Source organism: Euprymna scolopes, chromosome 17 (genome assembly GCF_053919585.1).
Source record: "Euprymna scolopes isolate OS-2025 chromosome 17, ASM5391958v1, whole genome shotgun sequence".
NCBI lineage: Eukaryota > Metazoa > Mollusca > Cephalopoda > Sepiida > Sepiolidae > Euprymna > Euprymna scolopes.
Genome location: NC_136498.1, coordinates 63,789,114 through 63,813,272, shown reverse-complemented (window position 1 = coordinate 63,813,272; position 24,159 = coordinate 63,789,114). Strand labels below are relative to the sequence as shown.

Below are 24,159 nucleotides of genomic sequence, written 5' to 3'. Positions count from 1 at the left end.
TCTTTAAGTTGCAATGTATTATTCATGTATGCACTATGACAACACCAACCAATTCTGTGCATATCAACTACTTATCTTGTCTAGTTTTTGCAAATCAGGAAACAACTGTCGGCATACATAGTAGATTCTTCTACTAAAAAAGAAGACGATTTCTTTGTTCCATGGAATAATCATGTTTACTGTATTTTAGTATTTTACTGATTTTCATTTTATCTTCCTCTGGTTACATATTAGGCTCGGCTTTTTTGTTACCAGACAAAAACTATGGACAGACAGGACAGGGGATGGACTGATCTTTTGAGAACCGAACACACAGGTTTTCTTACTTTTGCAATGAACCTACATAAGGGCAACCACAAAAGTAATTGCTGTCCCTTTCTTGGTTGGTTTTAACGCATTATCATTTAATATTGAAACTGCATATGTTTTGTATATTAAATTGTCTGTAAATATTCTCTCTCTCATACATACATTTTATATATATATATATATATATATATATATATATATATATATATGTGTGTGTGTTTTGTAAGTTTTTAACCTTTAAAACTATACAAAAAAAATATTTTTTATCATTCGTTAGAAAACCATATATGTTGTGATTCGTTTTGAAGTCAATTATTTACAAAAGTGTATTTTTACCTAAATGCGGGTTGGGAATAATTTTCTCTTTAACCAATTTGGTACTCCCATATGGGGAGCAGCATATAGTTTTTAAAATCCACCGACATGTTTGAGTGGCTGAATCTAGCAAGAGATATATATATATATATATATATATATATATATATAATAGCAAAAGTACCCGTCGTTGACTGGGTTCAAAAACAGCCTACAGAAAATGGACTGATTTATGAAAGTATGATAGGTTATGAACAGGAAGGGTTGTAACTTTGGGTTGAATTTGGAGGTATCAAAACCAAAGCAAAATATGATGAAAGTAAAAATAAAATAGATAAATCCCATAATTTATTATACCATACCTGTTCACACTGAAACACTTATCACAATATTCTGTGGATCTATATTAAAAAACCTTGTTAAACTTTATGACATACTTCCATTCTATGGAGGTCAGGTGCGAACGAACACCCCATAATTTTATTATACAATATTTCTTCAAACTGAAACATAATTATAAAAGTATACTTACGCAGATAGATATGAAAAGTCTTTATTAAAGTTTGTGCCTATTTCCATTCTATGGAAGCTAGGCGCGAATGCAGACCCTAGAATTTTATACTATCCCTATTTAAGTTGAAACATACTTATCAAAGTATTATTATGTACATCTATATCAAAAACACTTGTAAACGTTTTTTTTTTTTTTTTTATAATTTTTTTTATTTTCATACTTTGTGGACCAGGCGCGAATGCAGACACCACAATTTTAATGAACCATCGTTCTGCCAGATCAAACATACCCATTCCTGTGTCTCGATACATCTATCATTATATGTAATCAGTTTTTTTTTTTAAATAGTCAACCATATAGGAACCTATTCGGGACCAGACACGCACATACATACATTCAACTTTATATTATAGATTTGCGGTCGGTTATCCTCATCTTCATAGTTGTTTCAGTGTTTCAGCCAACTATTCCACTGGTCTTTGTCAGGTGGTTAACTGCGACGGGATAAGAATGTCAAGTCTTAACTGCCCGTGGCACAGTGGATAGAGGTGTTGAGTCTCTACGATTCCAGATAAGGAATGTCTGAAGATTCAGGTTTCAATCCTACCAAAAGCCAGCCAAAGGATTAGTTAACCAACACGTGATGAGACGGCAACTATGGAAGACAGTAATTATTGAGCATACTGTTAAGAGACTCAGTATTCCTATTCCATCGTGGTTCACCATCTGACGAAGGCTAGAGGAATGCTGAAACGTTGTGAAGCAACTATACAGATGAGGATAACAGTATTCAAATAAATACAAATTACTCATCCATGGATTTTCAAAAAGATGGGGGGGGGGGTTCATTAGAGGATAAACATTGGGGGAAAAATGCAATCATAATTTCTCGTTTAAATTTGATGGATCAATAAATATTTTAGTTTATTCAATGCTATTTTCATCGATTTTTTTTCTTATTTATTGAATTGCTCTAATATGAGCTTTTTATGATCACAAGCCCCAATATCAAGTTAAATATATTATTTTTATAACTAGATGACAATTAAGCTACACAGAATTTTTTAAGGGGCTAAAAATTTGGTACTTCTACAGAATTTGAACCCATTTTTTTTTTTTTTTTTTTTTTTTTAATTTTTATTGTTACCAAACAAAGGTTTAGTTCGTTCAAATTCCTTAAAAGCACAAGAAATGTTTTCAACCCTTTGCATGCTTAATGTATTTTTTTCTTCCGTATTTGAAATCGTAAACTGCTCCAGCCATTTCCAGAATTGACTCTAAATGCTTCAGCAAAGTACTGAAATCGTCTAGATAAGTACCCTTATATATATATATATATATATATATATATATACACGGACAGGATTATCATGCTTCTTGCCCCAGATATGGATATATAAACATTTTGATACCAAAGTATACAAATCCCTGGGAGGTAGGCGGCAGGAGTCTTTCACACAGACTCCACATCACATCAAATCAACACACTTTTATAAATGTGGAGGAGTAGATACAGATGTAGATACTGTGGCTTATTAAAATAATAACAGTGAAGGCAGGGGAAGAGGGCAGGTGGCGTCCAAAGATAAATGATATTTTCTTTTCTTCAGTTAGAACAAACACTCATTCATAATCTTTTATGGGGTTTCTTATGTTAGAAGAAAGAAAAGCGTTTCCTTTCTTAAAATAGGTAACGATGGACTGGCAGGATTTTGCAAGAGGTTTTACATTTTCAGAGATGTGGACGAAACTGTATACCTTTAGCAGATACTTTTTGTTTTGTTTAATTAAAAGGAAATTGGAGCAGTTGAAAGTGAAATCATTTGAAGGCTTGTTTTTGCCATTGAATGCTAGTTAGCGATCTTATTTTTAACTAGCTGGTTTAGTAATTTTCACTGCTTGAAATCATTGAAACGAAACTAATACGGCAAGTAACAAGCAGACAACTATCATTGATAACAAGGATGATACTAACTACACTACCCCTTTACCCCCTACTACTGTGTGTGCAGTCAGCACCAACCCTATTCAGGGTTTAACTGGCTTCTCCGAAGGAGGAAGTTTCATGGGAGTATGAAATTCACAAGCGGTCCCCAGTCGCATGTATATCCCCGTTAGGAGAGATGACGTTAGATGACGACGTTAGGTTTTCGCAACTTTTTGCAGGGAGGTGTCGACGTCCTCCTACATACAGCACCTGGACTTTCCAAATTGGTTACCCATTTTAGTAATGACCAGGCTCAACGTTGCTTAACTTCGGTGATCTGACAGGAACCGGTGTGCCAACGTGATTATGCCCTACTACTCCAGAAATTATCTCACCCCTGATGTAATCCTCTACCGTATAAGAGCAAAATACGACCCAAGATTGAGTACAGTTGGCAGATATGGGAAAATGTTGCTAAGAGCACACTCCTATTTTGGCAGCGTACAGAATCTAGTAAGAAGGACTGCCCTCTTCTTTCCTACGGCCGCTTTGTTTTATATGGAAATCGTGTGAGACGAGGATGCCTATTGAACTTAGTCTTGAAAAGACCAAGGCTGTAGGTAAAGGAGCAAGAATAGAGTTCCACCACGTTGCAGTACTTGGAAAAGACCCACTGGAATCGGAAGCTGTATTTAGAATGAAGTATTAAACAATGAATTGATGGAGATCGCTAGACCAACAAGTCGAACGATCTGGAACAAATGACGCAGGGAATAGAGCCGACAATTCTGAGGAACACATGACGTAATAGTATTTGTAAAAAAAAAAAAAAATAAATAAAAAAATAAATAAAAACAGACTAGCAACATCACGTCTGTGAGAGCGAGGTTGCAGCGAAGAAGACGGGTGGGCGGTGGGGCAATCAAATGACATGCGTTTCTGCAATTTATTAAGAACCTTCAAATGGGATACAGAAGACATTGCTAGTCTTTCTAGTCTATTGCTACTTTCATGGGTAGATGATCAACCGAGCTCCAATCTCTGATTATTCCCTGTAAAACATTCAAAAAGCTCGTCTAGCTACAACCATTGCAAAGAATTTTCCTATTTCTATTTGTGCAACTTTGAGCTGAATGAAACTTACATGCACAATTTCTGCGCTCTCCTAAAAACCATGTCTGGCATTGCATTTCATAAAGCTGTTTTCCAACTGAGTACTGCATAGTTTCCAAGTTCAATATAAACAAATTCTTGTAGAGCTGCCCCTTAAGTAATCGAATTCTGCCAAGATCCTTCCATAGTTTGTAATCTCCAAGGTGTAAGTCCCGCCATCCATCCAACACAAACCGTCAACCTTTGTCCTTGAGCTGTGAGTAGTTTGCAATGAATAAAACATAATATAGTTTCGACTTCAGGCAGCTACCAAATCTCCATTAGCAAGAGATGCTAAAAAATATAAAAGGGTGTTTGTAATATTATTGGAGCTTAATTTGGTGCTTATAATGTACAAAAAAAGCATTGCACATGGTTAATAGAAGAATCACCAAAAAAATAAAAGACATGGAGAAAGACAAATGAAGCAAAGCGTCTTAATACAATGGAAATGGATGATTGGCAGAAAGAAAGAAAGAAAGAAAAAAAAAAAGAGAATCAAGAAATTTGAAACCTCCAAGAACGGGCTGACCAAAGACAGAATAATGGAGTCAGATAGGCAGAGCTAAGTTTTGAAAGTGATATCCCCAAGGGATTGTAAGAAGAGGTGGTATGAATGTCAATCATTGGTGACATTATGACACCTCATGCTTTGCAAAAAGAAAACGCGGGGGATGAGGGTAGGTGCGGTTAGTGGATTGGGATAATAAAAAAAAAATAAAAAAAGTCCTAGAGAGGGAGAGAGAAAAAGGGAAGAATGGAAGACAAAGGAGATGATTGTTTTATTTTATTTTATTTATTTTTATTTTGCCTGTGAGATATGACATTAGAGATTTATTCAAACATATCTTCTCCATGCCACTGTTTAATAGAATCTATTTTATTTTATGTTTTGTATTGTGTGTGTGTTAAGGTAGAACAAGTACTGGTCTAATGTCAACGGAACTGTGCTTTGGCTTCTCAATCTCTAGCCAAACAAAAAATAAAATAAGCGGAATAGAAAGAAGAAAAAAATGAGGTTAAGTAAAGAATGAAATAAAAGCAATCGGATAGAATGGTAGAAAGAAAACAAAAAAAAAAAAAATTTAATCATCGACATATTGACAAGGTTCTTTTGTGTTTCGTTTTTGAACAACAAGCAATCTTGGGGAAAGAAATAAAATTGATTGATATCTTCATTATGCCATCTTGTACAAGCGCTTTTAAATTCTTCAAAGGATTTTTCTTTTTGGTACTTATGCAGAATAGCGCACCAAAGAACTGATGCAAATGCCAGAGTCTTCACGTAGACGCGCAACTGCTCTGAACAATTAAATAAAAAATTGTATTTTTTTTCTTGACTGCCAAGCTGGCAATGTTTTTAATTTTTTTTTTTTTTTTTTTTTTTTTTTTTTAATTTTAGGTTAATGGGATTCCATAGAAAATTTTGTATTACATTTTGCACTACTATAAATATTATCGTATTAATATTGTATTATATTATTCGAAAATAGGCTTATTCAGCCACAGAACACATCTAAAGAAATGGCAGAAACACAAGATGACCTCCAATCTGTAGTGGAATGGGGACAAAAATGGATGGTCACGTTCAATGCCGCCAAGACTAAACTAGTTTCATTCAATAATTACAAGAAACCTTGTCTACCACCTATAGCAATGGCTAACGACTCTTTATCTGAGAGTACGTCTTTCAAGCTCCTTGGCCTAACGTTCACAGGAAACATGAGTTGGAACAATTACATCGAGGACATTGCCAGGGCTGCTGCAAGGAAGGTGGGCTCTCTCTACCGTGCTAGAAAACTACTAACACCTGAAAGTATCCTGTACCTCTATAAGGCAACCATTCGCCCATGTATGGAGTATTGCTGTCATATTTGGGCTGGTGCATCGGCTACTAGTCTCTCGCTCCTTGACAAGAAGGTTCAAAAGAGAGTTGCAAATCTGATAGGCCCTGAACTGGCATCTAAGCTTCAGCCTCTGTCCCATCGACGAAACGTTGCATCCCTCTGCCTGTTCTACAAGTATTATAATGGTGAATGCTCTGACGAACTGCAAGCACTTGTGCCTCCACAATGTGAACACCCTCGACAGACCCGACAGGCTGCAAAATCCCACTCCCACACCGTAGAAATCCCTAGATGTAAAAGATCTTTCTACTCCAGTAGTTTCTTTCCCAGAACCACTAGACTTTGGAATTCCATTCCAGGTCCCTGCTTCCCCAACTGTACTGACATGCAGAAGTTCAAGTGCAACGTGAACCAACATCTTGCTGCCCAAATCCCTACATAGTACCCCAGTAGTTGCTGCCCCTGTTAGTAGCCCCCTACACCAAAGTCGCAATGTGCTTTGTATGGGGTGAAAATGTAATAAAAAAAATAAAAAAAAAAACACCTCTATAGGCGTAACTCAATAGTCTTCTAGACTGACAGATGTCAACAAACCAATATTATGACATTTTATAATAAAAATGTAAATAAAAATTATATTTTTATTGTTTTATATTGTTTTTGCAAAAAAGCAATTGCTCGTAGACGCTAGTACGAGTAAGGTGTAGGGAGGAACTCAACGGTTATATTGGAAAAATAGTTAGCTTGGGGTCATTTAGGCATAGTTTCTGGTGGTGCTCTAACATGGGTGACATAGCGCATGTAGTCAGAGAACGAGTGGTTTCTTCATAGTATTTATCATCTATCTTGGCCAAGTCCAATATGTGTCGTCAAAACTTGGGAATTTCAATTAAATCCATGGTGCACTATTCTACATCAGATACTTTTTTTTTTATCCATGTCGAGTAAAAAATTAAATAAAGCAAGGAACTTAGACATTCCAAAGTCGGACACTACATTCATGACATATTTTCCAGAAAATTCAATTCAACTTTGGGGAAAATAAATTCCATAAAAAAAAAAAAAAAAAAAAAAAATGCAGTAGAAAAATAATTAGCATCTTTATAAAAAAGCCGAGCATGAGAGGTCTCCCTCCAGGAGAGGGAAAAAAATTTACTTTAACCATGACTAATGTTTGTGCAAAATTAAAAAAAAATCTAATATGTGGTTATTGAGGAAAGTGTGAACAAACGAACGGAAGTGAATTACTATGTACAATCCCTCCTTTGTCGGAGGTGGTGAGAAAAAAAAAATTATATCTATATAATATATAGAAAAGGCAAAACGGCTGCACGCGTTTTTGTATGTCCAAGAAAGGCTTTCTTCAGGGGAGGGGGGTTCTCAACAACGTATCATTTCTTTAGCAGTTTCCTTAATATCTATGATTTGCGAACAGATGTCATTTCTACATTTATTTTAATCGACTTAAAAAAAAAAAAAATCCCTATTCTGTCCTTTCGCGTCTTTGTTCGTCTTTTTCGTATAAATAAAGCAAAACTAATCGAAGCAAAGTGCATCGCCTGGCTTTCTGGCCGGGACCTCCAGAAAAGCAATTCTCTTTGATCAATGTTGGGGAAACCCTTCATATCAGACAACTGCTATTCATTTGGAGAGCTCCCCCCCTTTTGGGGGGAAGCTGGTTTTCCCTAACATCGTGGGGAAGCAAAATACGGCAGAAAGCTGAAAGCTCAACTGGCCTCCAGCCAACGTTCATTTCTGCACCTGTGTGATTCTTAACTTATTTACTTCAAGTCAACTTTTTGATTGAGATTAGTAAATGTGAATGCTTTTCACTTCCTCTCGCATCATAGCGTAGCGGTAAGATGTCCCCTTTTCTTTCACTTTCTTTTCTGCCTTTGCGTCGAGGGTTCTAGCCTACCTACTACCACTTTTTTTTTTTTTTTTTTTTTTTTTGCAACGCCGGGCACCCCCCACTAGTCATAAAATAAAAACAAAAAAAATCCGAGTTAATGAATCGTGTGAATCGTGTCACTTTCGTAGAATATTTTATGCATCAAGTTTTTGGTATTTTCAAATATTTAATACATTATGTCTATATATAAAATTGGTTATTTGTATACGTTTATATATTTGTATGTACTGGATCAATTCCTAAACTAACATATGTATGAATTTTGAAACGGCTGCTAGGCGTAAAGGGTTGTAATGTAGACTATTATTATTAAAGAGGTGTAAAAAAAAAAAAAAAAAAAAAAAAAAAGGATGGATGAGATAAAAGCTCCTGAAAATTCAGAAATCTTCAATTTTAATGAAATTTTATTAATAGGTATTAGACATCAATTAATAAATATTCCCAACACTCATTCTTCTGAGTCTTTTAAAGGTTTTAGGGGTTATATGGACACAACCATATATTTAAAAATTAGAATATTTCAGATTTATATTGAATTTTATCCATAGTCATTGGACACCAATTAAGTAAGATTCAATAAATTTCAATTTCTTAAGATGCCGTAAGCCTAAGCCCTGAAATTCCAGTCATGTAACGGATTTTGATTAAAATTAGAATAAGAATTTTAGACATAAGGTTTAGTAAAACCGTATTTATCGATTGTAATCATCGCAAAAGACAAAAGTATTAAATTTCTATTTAGAAATAAATTTTACTTAAACTGAGACGGGTATTACCCTATTATATTAATAGTTTGCAGATTAATTTTTCTTACAGGTGAATATTTACGTGAATAACTGGCTTTTAAAAAGATTAGAAGGAATCAAAATCAGGAATAGGAAAAAGTAAATAAAATCAGAATTTACAGGGTATCTAAATCGGGTAAATTTGTGCTTATTTTCTGATTCTAAAAACTTTTTTTCTCCCAACCTCTGGTACTAATGATACAAATTTATTGATTTTAAATTATAAGTAAGACTGAAATGTATAGATCACCCAGTAAGTGCATTTTATTTTTTTTACAGTAATCCGGAAAAAAATTATCGCTAAATAATTCGAGATTTCAAAAGAATTGGCATGTGGAAAAAAAATACTAGAATCTTATCTATATAATATTATGCTTGTTCCTTTCTTTGTATGTATTAAACCGGCTTCCTCCAGAGGAGGAAGTGTCATGGGAATAATTCACAAACAGCCGCATGTATATCCTGATCAGGTGAGATAACCGCCAGGTTCTTTTGCAAAGAGGTGTCGAAGGCCTTTTACATATACAGTGTTTGGTATTCCAAAATAGTCACCGGTCTGTTACTGGCAAAGATCATCGTTGTGTAACTTTGATGATCTAACAAGGACCGTGTGTCAACCTGATTATGTCGATTATTATGAGAACCTCAAATAAAATTTAAATGATTTCATACATATTATTTAATTGAAATTTATTATTGAAATGAGTATTATTAATTTATTTATTGCGGACTATTATTCTCATCTTTCTTAGTTGTTTCACAACAACTAAGAAAGATGAGGATACTAGTCCGCAATAAATAAATTGATTATATTCAGTCAAAGTATATAACATTTGGGTTTCTAAGAAATGTTAGACTAAAAAAAAAAAAAAAAAAAAAAATCAACAGTTTAAGTGTATCAATGAGTATTGTTTCAGAGTCAAAATTTCTAATGATTTGTTATGGGAAAATTCGATGGGTGTGCAGGGAAGGGGCAATTAAGTTTGCTGACCACCAACAATTGACCCAAGAATATTCACAAACACTTGATCTCTCTTATCCCTGATGACCTTCCAAATTTGGTATAGGATTGTAATTGGTGTTCATGGATAACCCAATGATAAGGATGGGCATTAGCTACACACCAATTTCTATTAAGTGGTATAATCTATGTATTGACAATGTCCGGGAGGGGAGGGGGTCTTTCTAATTGTATCACAGCAAGTTCACCAATGTTTAAGTACTTGTAAGACTTTCTCAATGGTTGTCCGATCTGGACCCATTCCATTTGTGTCACACATACACACATCATTTGAGGTAGAGTTGATGGGTAAAAATAGAAACAGAATGGGAGGGGAGAATATTAAGTGAAGAGAATCCCCTACCCCCTTACTCCCATCCTAAAGCCAAATTCTCTACTTCCCAAATTCCAGGAAAATTATTTATGGATTCTATCGTGGAAAAGGTTAAAAACATTGACATGAATTTACTCACAAGTTAATTTACTTGGCATGTGGAAAATAAGTGTTAGGGAAAAGGACACAGCCGGAAGGGAGAACGACTGTCTGATCGGTGTAACACCCACTCATCAACAGCTGAGAAATATCGTTTCACAGGCGCAGGAGAGAAAAAAGAGATATTGGATTGTCCAAGATATAAAATAGGAATTTCCAGATAATACAAACTTATTATGATCAAGGACTAGGAGAAATCTTTCACAACAAAGACAATCTTTATTTTTGTTCCTTTTCTCCATGTAAAAAAAAAAACAATCCTGGTGTCTAACTCCATCCTGTAAGGAACATTGTAAATAAAAACAAATTTCTATTTAAAGAATAGTTAATTACTAGTGGAACCGTCTTTAAAATCAAGTAAGCGAAGATCTTCCCACCTTAACTTTTCACAACAGACGCTGCGAGTCTACCTCTGCTTTATCATTATGTTTATAAGTGCTCGACCGAGTTTCAATCTATGTCTCCCCCCCCCCCATAAAACATTTGCAACAAATACTATTGGGCCAAGAATATAGTGTAGTATCTGTTCTGATGCTCCACTCAAGTTAATTGGTCCTTGGTCAAAGGGGAAACCCTTCATACTGAGACAATTACTATTTTTGGATACTGCCAGAGTGCCCCCCCCCTTCTTGCCCTTGTTTTAGGGGAGTTACTTCCCCCCCCCCCACACACACATTAAAAACGACCTTGTGTCACATTTGCTTTCATGGGTAAGCAAATAAATACCTATAATAACCGTCAACAATTTCCCTCACTCTAAAACTAAATGAAAAATTCCTCAAGCAAATTTCTTTCCTAGAACCGTCCATCTGTGAAACGCAATACCGTGAGGCTGCTTCCCCAGCTGACGAGAACATGGTCGTTTTCAAGTCTAATGTAAATTGAGCAGTCCTCTTAAATAATTATCCCTTACCAAAGTTCCGCCATTACTGATCATCACCGTGTTGTCCCACCGTCTACCCAACCTTTATTCTAGAGCAGCCTCCCGACTAGGGATTTTTATCCTTGGCCACAAAATCAACAGATTATTTCCAGTGATGACCTGGTCCTTGTTGATTGCAGTATAAACTTGTTTATGCAGTTCGAGGATGTACACCCTTTGCCTTCTTTGCGAATGGGTTAGTTTATTGTTAATCATCTGAGACGCCCTTACCGGTTAATGCAGACGGGGCAGCCCAGGCATTTTTTGTAGGTTAGAGTGCCCCTCCTCAGAGTGGGAGCTGACTTCTTAATTCCAGTTTTTGCAGTGGTAAGACAAAATACTCCCCCCCCCCCACCGCCTGAAACAAAAAAAATTAGTGTTCTAGGATTTAATGAAACCCAGCATTGGGATGATAATGTATTTAGTCTTTACATACATCAATCGCACAATCACGTTGACACACCGGTTCCCATCAGATCACCGAAGTTAAGCAACGTTGAGCCTGGCTAGTACCAGACGGGTGACCATTTGGGAATTCTAGGCGCTGTATGTGCTTTCCGCTTGTCTCAGCATTGTTTTCAGTTGTCCTGAACCTCCACTTGCTACTTGTATTCAACAATGTCGACCCAGGACAGGTATGGTTGAAGATTGCGCAACTCTTGCCACAAGAATTTCACGCGCAGGCATCCTTACCTTGGGTATCCATAGTCTGTCAAGACTGAAGGATGCCTTTAAATCAATGGGGCATCTTCAGAGAAGACGAATTTTTTTTCTGTTTTCTCAAAAACAAAAACGTTTCTTCCCTCCCTCCCCGCTTCCTTTTTTACAATTCGTTTGTGTCAGTTCAAGTAGAAATCACTGTTGGGGTCGCTTGTGAAAATAAAAAGAATGTTTGTAACAAACACTTAATACATTCCATAGAAGAATGAAGCCAGCTATGTGCAAATTTTTATGGAACCAGTGTCTCAAGCGGTGATAAAAAATAAATAAATAAAAATTAAAAAAGGCTGAGAAGTTACATAAACCAGTGTCGTTTTTACAAGTCCATTTTTTCACGAGTTCTTTTCCTCCAATGTTTGTGAATTTCCCTTTGTCTCCATATTTCTTCATACATTGTCCACTCTAAGTGGAAACCTTTGCTTCTATCATATACAATTATCTACCTACAACCACTGTCAACAATTTCCTTTAATCTCTACCCGTGACTAATAGAATATGACCCCACGTTTCTTAAAACTCCCAAATTGGAGCTTCACCAGCGGATGCAGTTTAACAACATTTGCAACAAACCTTCGTCTAGCTACAACCACTATTAACAATTTCCTTTACTCACTGTCTGTGCCTAAAACTAAACGAAACTTCCATGAGCAAAGTTTCTGTTCTAGAACTGCCTTTCTATGGAACAATATTGTGAGCAATATAAGCAATATATTGTGAACAATATAAGTGCTAAGCCCTCGCTCTCCGAGTAAAGAAATATATCAAGACCAAAAGCCACTCAAGAATAAGGTTTAACAAGAGGATTGTCAGTTTAAAAATAAAATGAATGGATTGGAAATGATTAATGGGATGAAGTAAGTTCGATTACTTCTAGGGTGGTTCATATTGGATTTAAAGATGATCATGTTGTAATCGGCAGAGAAGCAGTCCCATAGTTACATATTCCAGATCTGGAGCCTCTACAAAACTATATTCATGGAAATTCTACCTGGCCTTTTAAGCACACGGGAGGAAAAACAAGTTATTTTCAGTTGTGGTAGAAAAGCTCTTGCTGTGATTGTCTTACAGGGAGGAACCAAAGATTGGAGCTCAGTCGAGCGTTTCTCCATCACCACTATTTGGGGGAAATGCTGAGGGTCTGCTCTCGGCTTGCCAAGCCAGCAGGATATCGAATGAAACTTCTTGGTACTTATTTGGTTAACTATTATTTCTTTTTACTGAAATGTTTTTGACGTTCGACACGTTCTTTCATATCATATTTTTTGTAATATATTTTAGTTCCTATTACATAAATCGCCTCACCCTGTTAAAAAAAAGTGAAGTATAAAGTAGAGATGTACTAGGAACGTTTCTTGAGAAAATGGATCAGGATTTTTTTTTTTTTTTAATGACATATCAACTCTTTTAGATTCTATGCTTCAAGTTCTTTATATTTTCAAATATTTATTCATAGTTTGGAGTTTTGTTTATTTTTTAAAATCATTTTGGTAAAAGTCTTGATGCCTCAAATTCTTTATTTCTTAAGATGTTTGTTATGTAGGGGGAATTTGTTTTTGTTTTAAGCTTTGCAGAACATGATTGAGTTTTGCAAAGTCAAGAAAAAATGTTCAGTGCATTTTAAATCAAAAAGCCAGCATCTTCAGACAACCTGATCTGGTAGCATCAGCAACAGACAATACTGAATTTTGATACATTATATAACCAATAGGTTAGTACATTGCGCATCGCACCAAGTGCTATGAGGTGAGCTGATCTACCCATTAAAAAAAATAAACGGGCTTATCCAGAGAGAATACAGTCGCATCTAAACATTGTGGCAGTTATGGCCACAGAATCATGACGTTTACTTCTGCAATATACTTTTGTTCATAAACTTTGTTAATTATAGAAGTGTATTTGTCTTGATCATTATCGGCCTGCAAGGTGACATTACCAACATTACAGTTGTCACATTTAAAGACAATGGCCAAAATCATTTAGAACTTTCCGGATGATGCAATAACAAATTTGTTTGCATATTTTTTTTTTTTTTTTTTTTTTTTTTAATTCATTTCTGTTCGTCTTATATAAAATGTACTGCCTAAGAGGGTAAGGACAAAAATACAATAGCATACATGTTCAGGGCTCTACATTGCGAGTGAAACAGTCACATTTGCGAGTGATTTTTCAAAGTGGCGACTAGAAATAATGAAACGCTTATCTTTTGGCGATTGTATTTCTTTCACTGGCAATCTTCAAAGTTCACTACTGAGTGAAAAATATCATTTTTTTTTTTAATAAAACGAACAAAGTCAAATTATTTAAACAATAAAAGTTTAACAGAACAATATACACTTTTTTTTTACGAAGGCTGTTTAAAAAAATATCTGAAGAAATTAGAATGTTTATACGTTCAAGTATCAACATAAAATTTGTTGTATACTTAGAATTATCATTATTAAAAAAAAATACAGAAAAATATGATGTACATACTCGTCACAGAACGAAGACGTCATATTCTAAAAATCATATGGGTTTGGCCAGTAACTTTTCTATTTGGCTAGTAAACGAAAATATTTAGTTGTTGAAGGTCAACTGAAGATAAATTTGTCCATAGAGCCCTGATGTTTGATGCATTTAGGTCAGAAAGCTGGTATCTTCAGACAGCCTAATCTGGTAGCACCAGTAAAGTCAGGAGGGAGACGAAATCATTCCTTAGTAGACGTGAAGTCAAATTTCTACTCTGTCAAGGCAAGACAGAGTGCAGCACCTTTCCAAACTAGACAGAAGAAATACAGCTTTTAGGCCAAATGGTATAAACGGCACAGAGGAAATATTTTAACTGTATATGAACGCATGGGAAAATAGCAGCAGCAAAGGATGGATGGCTTGTATAAAGAGCAGCAGTAGCCAAAAAATGCACATATGCAAATTAAAGTGTGTGCGAGAAAAAGGAAAAAAAGAAAAAGGGCAACACTTGGTCGGGAAAAGAAAAGTGTAACGAAGAAAATGGACATGTAAAGTCGAGGACGAGAATGGGTCGGCTGTGACCGGCATGGGGTCGGAGGAGGAAGAAAAGTGTACACCGAGAGAGATGGGCGATGGCAAGAGACTTAAGTGGTGTTGAGACGGGGTGGGGGTGGGGGGAATTAACGGTAATAAAAACTTTTGTTGAAAAGGAGGAAAAGAAATGCCGAACCAGATTGTTATATATTTCTTTCATCTTGTTGGTCTGTAATACCAACGTTATAACATCAATTTCAGGCTTTGAGCTCAAATACTCTTAAGTTCCTTGGCCGTTTTTACTAAGAACAAAGTGTAAATTATTTTTTAGTTAAAAAAAAAAAAAAAAAAAAAAAAAATTATTTAATTGGAATTCATTATTCAGATGAGTATTATTTATTTATTTATTGCAGACTATTATTCTCATCTTTTATTAGATGTTGTTTCACAACGTTTCAGCCAACTATTCCTCTATCAACGTCTATCCACTGCACCACAGACACTATGGTCCCAGGTGAGAATTGTCTGAAGATAGCGGTTTCAATCCTACCAAAACCCGGCCAGAGGCTTACTTGGCCAAAAATGTGGTGAGACAACAACTATGGATGACAGCAATTGCTGAGAATGCAGTTAGGAGATTCAGAGTTCCTATCCCGTCGCGGTTACCACCTGACTAAGGCCAGAGGAATAGTTGGCCGAAACGCTGTGAAACAACAACTAAGAAAAAGATGAGGATAATAGTCCGCAATAAATAAATTTTACAAAATTTATTTAAAAGAAAAAAAAAATAAAGTGAATGTGATATTATAGGGATTGAGGATTCCAGCTAGGAAAATGACATTAAGTACAGTGACAAGGATGACCATAGACCCCCTCCTCCCTCTTCCCACACTTTAACGGCCTTATGCCTAATTTGTTTCCAGTTTTTATTTTATAAATCTTTCTGGAAATAACTAAATTCTACAAAGTGTAGTATCTGCTCCGATGCTACACTTAATCTATTCTGTCCTTGGTCAGTGAAGGAGAAGTCCTTCTAGACTGAAGTAATCTTTATTTTTGTTCCAATCTAGAGCGCCCCTTTCTGGGAAATTGGATTTTCCTTAAAAAAAAAAAATAAAAAAAAAAAAAATAAATTATATATATATAAATAAAAAGCAAAAATAAAAAAACAACTTTTGTCTAACTTCGTCTTTTTAGGGAGGCAAGTAAATAGGAACACAGATAATCTTCTGCTAGATTGCTAAATCATTTTTCTTTATTATTGTCAAGGCAGAGAAAGAGAGCAGCACCTCTTTAGGTGAAGCAGAAGTGATACATATACTTTTAACCCAAGTGGTAGAGATGGCATGGAGGAGGAAAATATCAAGGTATTTAGTTCTCTCCCACTGCAAGAACTGTGACACAAGGGTTGGAAAGTGGGATTGAAAAGTCAGCGCCCCTAAGGAGGGGCACTATAATCTGCAAAAAGTGCCTGGGCAGCCCCGTCGACATTTCCCGGTAAGGGTTCCTCAGGCGATTAGCCGGAAGCCAACCCCTTCCCAAAGAAGGCAAAGCCTGGGATGGTTGAATCTCCTAGAACTGCACATAACTAAACTCCGACTGCAAGATCAACAGGGACCTGATCATTACAGGAATTGTCTAATCTTTGTTGATTTTTTTTGGGGGGGGGGGGCTCTTCTCCTCGCCCGAGGAGGAAAATATCAATTCCAGTCTTTGAGCTTAAATACTGAAAACATACTTGTTAAATGTAGTTAAAGTATGGAGGTCAAATTTTTATATTATTCAGCACGAACCCAATCTATTTTCCATCTGAAATGAAGATTTATAGAACCAGGCAAAGAATGGACTTAAATGTGAAAGAGGTTAAAATAATTTGTTTTGGAGTCGAGGGATTGGGTGTGGAGGGCAAGAAAGGGAGAGAGAGTAAGAATATGTATACGTGTTGAAGGGGGGGGGGGCTCTCCTTTATAAAAGGACCGCACAATGAAATAAAGAAGTCTTCTACCCGAGACTGCAAATCATGTCGGAATTATAGAATGTTGATTTCCCATAGAAAAAGATAGGTTGACCTTTACTCTGCTAACAATAACACAGGATCGTAGACAGTTGTTGTCAGCGATGGAAAATGATTTATTTAGTTTCGTTCTTTTGAAATGTTCATACATCACAAGATCACATGAAAAAGAACGGCTAATCTTAGGATGAGACTAAGTGTATTGTGAAGACCAAAAAAAAAAAAAAAAAAAGCAGAAGAAATACAAAGCTAATGGTTACTTGATTCAATTTGCACGTTCAGAACTGAATGGAAACGATTCTTAAAAAAAAAAAAAAAAAAACCCAATAACAGTAGAACGTTCTAGAAGAAATATTTGGCGTTTGTGGATTATAAGTGGATTTTTTTTAATGCATTTTAAATAAAACCACTTACGTATTGACGTGTCATGTCGAAACTAGTAAAAATTCCATAAATTACGATTTATTTGTAGCGAAGTTATTATATTGCTAATAACACGGGACAGCAATAACAAACGATTATTATTTATTTATTTTTTGTTTGTTTACAATGAAGTCACCACTCATCAAGGCCCGGAGGCCACTTGAGGATAAGGGTTAATAAGTGTAAAGTGGTCAGTTAAACAGCTTAGTGATCGCTTTTGGGGGGGGGAGAATTGGGTAGAATTGGACTATTTAAGGGAACAAGATAGCAAGAACTTGTTCATATTGGACTTGAAGACAATCATGTTATAGTCAACTGGGAAGCAGGTCAATAGAATAGAGTTCCATATGCGGGCAGTTATATACCAAGGAGTTATATTTTTGTCATAAAACAAAACTTGAGTTACTCGGTCACTCATGATCAGTATTTGACATTAAATATTTGGAAATTGGTTCGTCAGAAGCAAAGTTTGACTCATCAGGTCAAATGAAAGTGAATTCTGTATGGACCGAGAGTAATATAGGTATTAGAAATAATTTTTTAAAAAACTGCATTTATTCATTTTTATTATATGCGAGAAAGAGCTATGAAAATGTAATCTTTTTTTTTTTTTTTTTTATTCTAAAGTAAATAGTTGCTAATTTCAAGTTCGCCACCCCTAAATAAAACACACACATTAGCAGGCTGTCCGGCATTGCCCAGTCGTGAAATACGCTTAGATATATTTTGATTAATGCAGATTTCGTATTTATATTAATATTGGACCCAATACATATTAATGATTTAAAAAGTTTAAGAAAAAAAAAAAAAAATGACTCGTGCGCCACTACCGAAAATCGAAACCAAAATGTTTAGCTTACGATTTACTTTGACATTAATGCCTGAGCTATGAAGACATATTTGCTGCAATGCTAAAAAATTAAAATATGAACTAATAGCTATTACGTCACGCATGCATATACGTAATGTCGTCGTTTGACCATCACCTTGCAAATTCCATTTATTTTTTTAATTTTCACTTTTACAGATTTTCCCCGGCTAAAATCCAAATATGTTTTGCATAGGTTCGAATACCCTATATATTAAGTTTCATGTTTGTAGCCCCCAAAACTGACAGGAGTTTGTTAGGAAAAAAAATGTTTAAACAAATATTTATACGCATACATGAATATATAGGGAGAAAGAGGTTTGTGTTTACTATAACGTTTTTACACAAATATTACGCAAGTATAAATCAAGTAAAATATCTGCATGAATATAATTACACGTAATAGTAAACTAAAGATGATCATAAAAAAAATAGGGAATCAAATGAATGTAAATGACTATGCAAATTAGATCTTTTGCAAATGACTGCAATTCCACCACCCATCTATAAGAAAGTTGTATTTTCTTTTTAAATAAATAGAAAAAAAGGTTTGCCCTTTTGTTTTTTGTTGGCCTTTATGCCAAGATCGCGCAGTGCCATCAAGTATGATTTAACTTTTAGCCTCTTAGCCAAATGAGTGCCCCATCCCTCCCTAACAAAGGAGGGATGGGGCACTCAAGATCCTCCCTCCTAATTGCAATTTTTCTCCCCCCCCCATCCTCTAAATTTTTCCCCATCTCAGAGAGAAAGAAATCAATCACTAACATTTCCTCCCTCTCAACCACCAATTTTTCTTTTCTCCCCTTTCGTCCCATCTAGAGCCCCCTCCCCCACTTAGAGACTATCCCATGGGACCTCAGGTTCCTTTACAAACCGAAGTGAAACGGGCAGTCTATCAATTAGACGGGGTTGAGAGGGTCTTACTAACCACTTTTTTTAATTTTTAATTTTTATTTTATTTTACTAACCAGTTTTTTTTTTCTCTTCCCCATGCCATCGACACAAATGAATTAGTGCATCAGTGTTATCTTCAGGCTAATAAAAAAATGTTTTAAGCCATTGGGTTTTAAGTAGGATGCCCCCCACCCCGTATGAAAGGGTGAATGCGGTATTTTGGTGAAAGAATGCTAGCTTAATAGAACCTTTTTAGTTCTAGAGTGACAAGGATGACCAATTACTCCTGTTCTTTCCCCCATTTTGAGTTGGCCTTGTGCCTAAATTTTTTTGTTCGTATTGAATTTGTATTGTATTTTTAACCTGCATGAAAGATTTGATATCTCAAAGTGTATCTGTTTTGATGCTACACAGAATTTGTCCTTTGTGAATGGAGAGGAAATCCTCTATACAGAGACAATTATTACTTTTAGTCTCTACCAGAGTGCCTCTTTTGCCCTTCTTTTGAGGAGCTGGTTTTCCTCCACATTAAAAACGACCTTGTGTCACATTTTTCTTTTGTGGGGCAGCAAATAATTACAAATCGAGATCATTCCCTATCGACTTTCTATACCATTTTTTTTTTTTTTAATTCACATGAAGGTATTTTATGTGTCCGAGAGTGTTCTTATGTATGTTTTGCATCCGATATGTATCGAGAACTGATAATCGAAAAAAAAAAAAATCTGATTAAAGAAGGAAGTCAAATTTTCACAAAAGTCAACACTTTTATACAACCTATCATCGCAAGTGCCTTTGAGAAGTTTTATCACCGCCAAAGTAGAAATGTCCAGCCTATAAAATCAACAGTAGATTTTTTTACAAGACAAGGGTGCGTTCAAAATTAAAGTTTGTTTAGAGCACAATTGAGCACATAACACTTGACTCTGGCATTTTAAACTAAGTAAAGCCATTATTTACAGATTATTTTATAAAATCTGTAGTACATTCTACAGTGCAATGCAGACAACAATGTATTGTGGACTAAGTCATTGCAGGGAGGCATGTTAAGCTTGCTCCCAGTACATTACGGTGAGTCCCAAACTTGAGCAGGCAATCAATTGATTCGATGATAAAAAAAAAAAGGACGATTTCACCAATTTCGATGACAATAAATTTGTCTAAATCTATTTACGTCGACTTTTGAGATTCGCGCTATTTCGCTCTGTTCCCTGTTTGTCCTGCTTTTTAGTATAAATACAGTGAAACTAAATTCAAACAGGTCCTGTTCTCGGCTTTTGCCGAAACGTCCAGAAAGCAATCAGCTTTGATCAATGTGGGGCCAAACTCCTTATATCAAACAATTGCTATTCGACCTGGACAATGGGGAGCTGGTTTCCCCCTCCCCAACATCTTGGGGAAACAAACCCAAAAGCTGTCCCACAGCAAAAGTTAAGTCCACTACTTCTATTTGACCTTATTAATGAGGCCAAATAGAAGCATCAGAGTTAACTTTTATTGTGGCCATGTGTCAATTCTGTTTTTAATACTTAAATAAATTCAAATGGGTTTCCGTTAGTATTTCGCGGTGGCCCAATGGTTAATGTCACACGTTTTTTTTTTTTTTTTTTTTTTTTTTTCTCACACTTTAATTTCCAACTTTGCCTGAAGGGTTCGGATTCGATCCTCATACTTACCCTACCAACACTTTTTTTTACCCCCCCCCCTCCGGAGTTTGTATTTACCTAAAACCACACACCTTCAAACACCCGGGCAACGCCGGGTACCCCCCGCTAGTTATCTATAATATAAATCTCACCCGTGTTTAAATTTATATACGTATGTGTGCCTAAAACTTTCGACGAAGGCGATGGATTTTCCCCGAGATCAGTATCGTTTTGAAGCTCGACCCTTCAGACGACATATCGAAAAATTGGCTAAAAACAATTCCTTCACACTCAACTGGGCAGTTTACTCCAAGGAGGGATCGCGTTTTTCACAGATATTTTCGCAAGTCATCTCTTTTCGATGGACTAGCCTTAATTCAAACCTTCGCCACTTCCGGTTTGGTGATGGACGCAACGACAAAGACGTCACGTTTGTTTTTTTTGTTTTTTGTTTTTTTTTTTTCATTCGCAGTATCGGTTCGAGCCTGCCTACTACCACTTTGTTTTATTTTGCTCAACACCTCCAAACACCCGGGCAACGCAGGGCACCAAAGCTAGTATATATATATATATATATATATATATATATATATATAAAGAGAGAGACACAGAGAGAGACACAGAGAGAGACACAGAGAGAGACACAGAGAGAGACAGAGAGAGGGGTAATCAGATTTTATGTACATCCTCCACATCGGTGATTAAACTAGATAACATCCAACTTCCAAATCTTTCCACACTTGAAGATTAAATAGATTAGAATCCATTTCAGAATTGCATGTGACTTATGACAGGTAATCGTTTCATGTTTCATTAGGATGGTGTTTGAATTAAAAAAATCTACCATGAACTTATCTTTAAGCTAACTTATCAAATACACTTGATGAGAACAACATGTCTTATCTTAAAAATGAATAGAAAAAATAAAAATTGACAGCTAAGCATTTTTTTGTTTATTTTTTAGAAATATGAAAAATGTAATCTTAATTATATTTCAAAAACATGATTTGGAGGAAGAAAAATTTTATATTCTTAATAGTATGTATAAGAAACCAGTTTAGAGTGTGAAAATATGCATAAAGTAATTCTTTTCAATTTGTGGTATTTTATATTTTGGATTAATATTAATTTTGAATGTAAACAAAACTTCATCTTTGTCACGAATAGTTTTTATTTCTATCTATGAAGTTATGTGTGTATGTTGTTATATTCCATGTCGAGGATTCGCCCTAAGCTAATTAAGCGACCATTATGAATTTTGGAAAATACATGGTAAGTTTCAGGGTGAATAATGTAACAGTTTTTCTTTCTATGTATAAAAATATATAATGTAACGTTTTTCTTTCTATATATAAAGTTAGTTATGTGTGTATGTTTATATATTCCATGTCTACAATTGTCTCCTAGATTAATTAACTGATCATTATGAATTTTGGAAAATACGTGCCAGGTTTAATAGTGGATAATGTAGATTAAATTTAATATAATTTAACTTTACCTAAAGTGGGTGTGGGAGCTTTTAGTGAATTTTTTTTAAATACCTCCGATATTTGAATAAAATCTTAATGACATTAGTTAATTAAATATTATTCAAGCTTCAAATTCTTTACATTTTCAATAAATAATATTTTTTATTGGTCCAACATGAAGAAATCCATTACTTTGACCAATAAATGGATTTTAAATAACAAATGCATACATGGATTTTTATCATTGTTATTATACAGGTTCTGTTATAATCAACTATTTTTTAAATATAAATTAGCAATAAAATTGAGACACCCTATATAATTACTTTATGCGTCTTTAGTAGAAAATTTATATACATTTTCTGTTGTAATATTTGGATTTTTTTTTTTTTTTTTTTTACTTCTACAGAATACAGACAGTGCTACTTTTTAAATAGGATTTTCACGTTTAAATTTAATGTTTACAATATTTTTTTTTATTACATTATCAAGTTAAAGTACAGAATAGTTACAAAACACTCCCATTTTAAGAATGGGTTTATAAATATTGCAGCACGGTCCGTGTGTGTGTGTGTGTGTGTGTGTGTGTGTGTGTGTGTGTGTGTGTGTGTGTATTCTCAAGTGTTAACTATTCTGTGCTTTAACCCATATATTGTATACAGTAGCCGAGTGATGTGACTAGTTACATGCAATGATTATTTTAAGTCAGAAACTGCCTGTTTTTAGTCGTTTAAGTAATCTTAAATTCAACAAGCCGAGTGAATAAGTCTGGAAAGAGAATTTCGAGAGTGACCAAGATCTAGAAGAGGACTATGCCAAGGAAGGTAAATATTGCGATGCATGTTATGCAAAGAGTCTTTTTTCCTTGGTGTGAATTGTCATGATACGCTGAAGGCTGCAAGAAGCATTTATGTTACGATTGTGATGAATTGACAAAAGGAAAACTTGCCACGCACAGGTGGAATCCTTGGACCAAATGCTGTTAGTTTATCATTGAAGGAAATGATGGCTTTGGCATTGGGCATGTTGATCATGATGAAGCTGTATGTTGGGAGTCTTGACGGCAGATAGCCAAGTTATATCTCTGAATGACATAAAATATTAGATTTAAAAGGTCCTGAATAAAAAGCAAAAAAATTACTTTCACCATGACTAATGTTTGCGCAAAATTTAAAAAATTCAAGGAGTGGTTATTGAGAAAAGTGCAAACGGACGAACGATTAAGGGGCAATTTTACCCCTAATATAACCCCTAAGAAGGCAACCAGTTATCCCGGAAAATCCTTTCTAGCAAAAATTTACTTTCACCATGACTAATGTTTATACAAAATTTAAAAAAATCCAAGCCGTGGTTATTGAGGAAAGTACGAACAAACGAAGGGAAGTGAATTACTAGATCAATCTCTCCTTTGTTGAGGACCAATAAGTTGTTGACATCAATTTTTTTTTTTTTAAATCATTTCTCTTCCAAGGCAGAATCATCATGTATACAGCCATCATTTTAGATCTTTGCTTTCAAATTTGAGAAAAAGAAACAGGAAAAAATAGTTCAGGTCAAAAAGGAACAGGAAAGAGGATTTTAGATAGATAATACAAGGAAAAAATAATAAAATGGGCCCCTATATGTGCCTTTGAGTAAAAGACTAGACGTGAATTTTTTTTTTTTTTTTTTTTTTTTATTTTAATATCAATTGAGGTTAACATATATATATATATATATATATATATATATATATAAATGGCAGGTGTTCTTAACAATGATACCTAAAATAAGCATTTTCTTCCAACTTGCCAATTATTAACAATAGGAGAAGATAGAAAAGGAGAAAATAAATGGTCTTCCAACCATATTAGAGAGAAGGAGAGGGGTGGAGGGGAAACAGTTGAATGAATAAACACTCAGGGAGCAATTAGTCGTACATGGAAGAGCACAATTCAGACAGTTATGACTGTTAGCTTAATTCTTAA

The 24,159-nt window shown here is 35.1% G+C and overlaps 1 protein-coding gene and 1 pseudogene across 10 annotated transcripts in view; one reads left to right on the top strand and one right to left on the bottom strand.

The window, feature by feature from the left end:
- LOC145296756 (adhesion G protein-coupled receptor L4-like) overlaps positions 1-24,159 on the bottom strand; it is a 700,831-nt gene that overhangs the window by 219,884 nt on the left and 456,788 nt on the right. The gene's annotated exons all lie outside the window — the stretch shown is intronic.
- LOC145297087 (5S ribosomal RNA) lies at positions 11,607-11,729 on the top strand (annotated as a pseudogene).